Genomic DNA, 4,815 nt, shown 5'->3' with positions numbered 1-4,815 from the left:
TTTACATATATGTGAATAAAGGTATAGAAGATGGATTGAAAGGCCACATTAGATACACAAGCATGGATATCTCCTTGCCTCAACCCCCTACCTTTAAGTCTCAAGGGGGTTATGAGTTAAAGGTAGGGGACTGAGACACAGCAGATGTGGGTTGGATCCCTGGTTCGGAAAAATCCCCTGGAGGAGGCAATGCCAACCCACTCCAGTATTCTTGCCTGAAAAACCTCATGGATAGAGGAGCCTGGCAGGCTACAGTCTATGGGATCACACAAAGTCAGACATGACTGAGCTACTGGGCATGCATGCACATGCAAGACTGAAAATTCAGGGGTGAGGGTCATGCTAGATGAAAAGAGTGGGGTACCACAAATCAGGAGACCCAGCTGACAGACTCAGTGCATGTAAAGGCCCTTCCAGGGCCCCTCTAAAATTAATAACATCACAAGACACACACATCATCTGCTCTTTTCCAGGCTATATTCTCTCCCCTCAATCTCAGTGTCGAAATTGCCTGTCGAATTTGAACCAGCCAAAAATTCTAAATGAAAAACAGGAACAAAAAGAGCAAAATTTGAAACCAACTTGAGAAGTGAACAGTGTCTGCTTGGGCTGCAAATGGGTGCTGTCGAGCATGTGTGACAGCCGTCATGGAGCAGAGACCAGGAGCAGCAGAGCTGTGAGCCCTTCTGGGACCAGGCCTGTCCCATAGGCCAGGTCAGCCACGATGCCACAGAAGCCATGGGGCAGCAGGGGGATCAGGGGTGGGGACTGCCCGCAGAATATTGCCTCTCAGAGCCACACTTGCCTGCTTCCATGTTGGTTTCCTGCCATGGCATGATCGATTCTTACAGATACATTTTCTTAAAGTTGAGTGGTGCCAGGCAAACCATGCCAAAGCAGCTTCATTTCCATGTGTGGTCTTGGTGGATGGGGGAGGCTATAGATTCAGAGTGATTCTGAGTTCCAGTAAGGCATTTGAAGGAATATTTTGCCCACCTGGATCTTCCTAAAATGCAAATCTGACCCTGCCCCTCCACTGTTGAAACAATACGCTGGGAACTCCTTGAATATACACATGAAGACTTGAGTGATCTTATCTCTGCCAAACTCCCATCCTGGTGCTTCCCCTCCCATCCCTGCGAGCCTTTTCCCGCCTTGTTCCCAAGGTTGATCTGTACCCAGTTTTGAGACTCAGCTGAAATGTTACCTCCCCACAGAACTTCCCAGACCTTTCCCCTTCTCCTGCTCCACTCAATCAGGAAGACTTGACATATCAACTACATCAATTACTATGTGTGAAATGCAGAGGACAGCAAGCCTTAGGGTTAGATGTGCCTCAAAATTTAGGATTTTTCAGATTTTATAAAATAGCTGAATTTCATATAACAGATTTTATTTTAAAAAGCTTGAGCAGAATATGGAGCAGACCACCGTTAAAACTCCGTACTGTTTCTGCAGGAAATGCATGAATATTCACACACTAAATGAAGACTGTAAACAGTTTCATGTCAGGCCAGGCAAGATCTTGTCACTAAACTTCTGAAAAACAATGTTGGTATTGTTTTTCAGAGCATCTAGGATTTTGAAATTGTGGACCTGTATTATTATTATTCCATTTTTGTTCTACCATCATAACAACAATCCTTAGGACCAATACAAGCACTTAATATTCACTAAGAATTATGCAAAACAATTGACACAAATAATCTCATCCTTAGGCCACCACGAGGTACAAAGAAGTTCAGTAATTTGCCCAAGTAAATGACAGAGTTGGGACTTGAACTCACAGCTCTTCTAACACCAAAGCGCACTCTCAGCCACCACCCCATAGTGCAGTTTCTTGCTGCTCTTTACACATCATGGTACTTATCTCCTTTTGCTGCAATTTATTCTCTATGAGTTTATCTCTCTAACTTAGCCCTGAGTAGCTCTGCTGTGGGGACTTGGAGCTGCTCCATCCCTGCCCACTAATGAACGAATGAAACTCACATACATGGGATGGTGACTGTTGTTAGCTTGATGAGACGTCATGGTTGGCTGTGTCACATGTTAATGAGTGGATTGATGCCACCCATGTGTTCACACATCAACATGGTTGCCTACCTGCCTGCTAAGGGCCCCAGAGTCAGGCAAAAACATTAAATCAGCTTCCTGGCCCTCAAGAGGTTCACAGTCTAGGAGGAGAGACAGGATGTATCTCCCTGCCACTGTAACATGAAGTCAGGATATGACAGATGTCTACGTAGGCCTAGAAACTTGAGGGAGGAGAGGCTATCCCCCTAAGGTTCATACAGGGCCTTGTGGATATATCCCTTAGCTGTTTTTTGTGTTAAAAACCATCCCCAGGACTTCCCCAGTGGTCCAGTGGTTAAGAATCCACCTGCCAATACAGAGAACACGGATTTGATCCCTGATTTGGGAAGATCCCACGTGCTACAACTACTGAAACACGAGTGCCTATGGCCGGTGATTCGCAACAAGAGAAGCCACCACCATGAGAAGCCCATGCACCACAACTAGAGAATGCTTGCTCGCAGCAACAGAGACCCAGCGCAGCCAAAAAGAATAAAAATTTTAAAACCATCCCAAAACTTAATGGCTTAAAGCAATTGTTTATTTAGCTCCTGAGTCTGTGGGTAAGCAAGGGAGTTCCACTGATCTGAGCCTGCCTTAGCTGACCTGTGCTAGGCTCACTCATGCGTCTGAGATCAGCTGGTGGATGAGCTGGGGGCTAGCTGGTCTCAGATGACCTTGACTGAACAACTCAGCAGTCCTCCATGTGCGGTTTCTTCTCCCCCAAAAGCCCAGGCCAAGCTTATTCACGTGGCAGAAATGAGGGAAGGGGCAATAGGGATTGAGGAAGTATGTAGGGTACCTTGAAGCCTAAATTCCTATCTCACAGGTCAGCTGGGAGGACTAACTAAACTGAGGCAGGGAAGGTGTATGGTTCATTTTATGTCAAGTTGACTGAGCCACGGGGGACCCAGATATTCAGCTGACACTGTTCTGGGCATGTCTATGAGGGTGTTTCTGGATGACATTAAATTTGAATCAGTAGTCTGACTAAAGCATATTGCTCTCCCAATGTGGGTGGGCCACATCAAATCAGTTGAAGGCCTGAAAAGAACAATAAAACTGAGTAAAAGAAAATTTCTGTACCTGACTACCTTTCAGCTGAAACTTCGGTCTTTTCCTGCCTTCAGACCTGAACTGGCATATTGGCTTTTCCTGGGTCTTGAGCCTTCTGGCCTTCAGACTGGACTGATGCCATCAGCTCTCCTGGGTCTCTAGCTTGCCAACTGCAGATCTTGGAACTTGTCAGCCTCCACAGTTGTGTGAGCCCATTCCTTACAATAAAAATGTATCTCCCATTGGTTCTGTTTCTCTGGACAGCCCTGACTAATACAGAACGTGTCAAGTGCAAAATAGACTCTTGAGGGCATAAGAGTCATTATGCCCTCTTCTCCCCCAAGCAGTGAGGTTAGGTTTTTCTTTTTTTGGGCTGCACTGTGTGGCATGCAGGATCTTAGTTCCCCATCAGGGGTTGAACCTGTGCCCCCTGCACTGGAAGCATGGAATCTTAACCACCGGACCACCAGGGAAGTCCCTTTTCTTTTCTTTTTTAACTGACCTTTTCGTTGAAGTATAACATAGGTACGGAAAAATGCATGAATCATGAATCATAAGCTTGAAGAATTTTCTCAAAGTGAACATGTCTGTGTAACAATCACCCCTATTAAGATAATCAGACATTACCACTCACCAGACCCTCCTGACTGCTCACTGCCTCATCCCCCAAAACAAGGACTTTTCTGTCCTCTAGCCCTGTAGATTCATTTTCCTTAGTTTTGAACTTTATATAAATGGAATCAAATACCATTTTTATCTGGCTTCTTTCACTCAGCATTATGTTTGTAAGATTTACTTATGTTGTCACTTATGGCAATGATTTATTCTTTCTTGTTGCTGTATAGTAGTCCATTACATAACTCTATCATGTGTTAGTGATTCATTCTATTGTTAATGGATATTTGTCTCATTTCCAGTTGGGCAAATATTTTAAAAGTTGTTAATGGAGAAGGAAATGCAACCCACTTCAATATTCTAGTCTGGGAAATCCTATGGACAGAGGAGCCTGGCGGGCTACAGTCCATGGAGTTGCAAAAGAATTGGACTTAGTGACTAAACAACAATAAGCATTCAGGTCCAAGGCTGCAAACTGCAAGAAATTAAGCAGAAAACAAAACAAAACAAAAGTTGTTGTTAAGAACATTACTTGCTTTTATTGCAGTAAAAGGTATGCAACATAACATTTACCATTTTGACCATTTTAAAGCACACAATTCATGGGCATTAAGTGCATTCACATTGTTGTGCAACCATTGCCACAATTCATCTCCAGAATTTTTTCATCTTCCCAAACTGAAACTCTGTATTCATTAAATAAGAAATGCCCACTCTCACCCCTCATCCCCTGGTAACCACTCTTCTACTTTTCGTCTCTGTGACGCTATGAACATTCTTGAATATGTATTTTGGTGCATATATTCCCATATTTCTGTTAGATAAATAATAATGACTGTATCAGGTATGCATACAATCAGCTTTTGAAAATAATTTCAAACCATTTTCTAATATGGGTGTACAAATTCACACTCCTACCAGCAGAATACAAGAGTTTCATTGCTCCACACCCTCACCATGACTTGGTATGGTCAGATTTTTAAATCTCAGCCATTCAGAGGCGAGTGAGGCGGTCTCTCACTGTGACTGTGATCCCTATCTCTGTGATTTCTAGTGACTTTTTCATATGCT

Source organism: Giraffa tippelskirchi, chromosome 4 (assembly GCF_054371585.1).
Source record: "Giraffa tippelskirchi isolate mGirTip1 chromosome 4, T2T-mGirTip1v1.2.pri, whole genome shotgun sequence".
NCBI classification, from domain to species: Eukaryota; Metazoa; Chordata; class Mammalia; order Artiodactyla; family Giraffidae; genus Giraffa; species Giraffa tippelskirchi.
The sequence above is the reverse complement of the archived record's forward strand: the minus strand, read 5'-3'. Positions refer to the sequence as shown.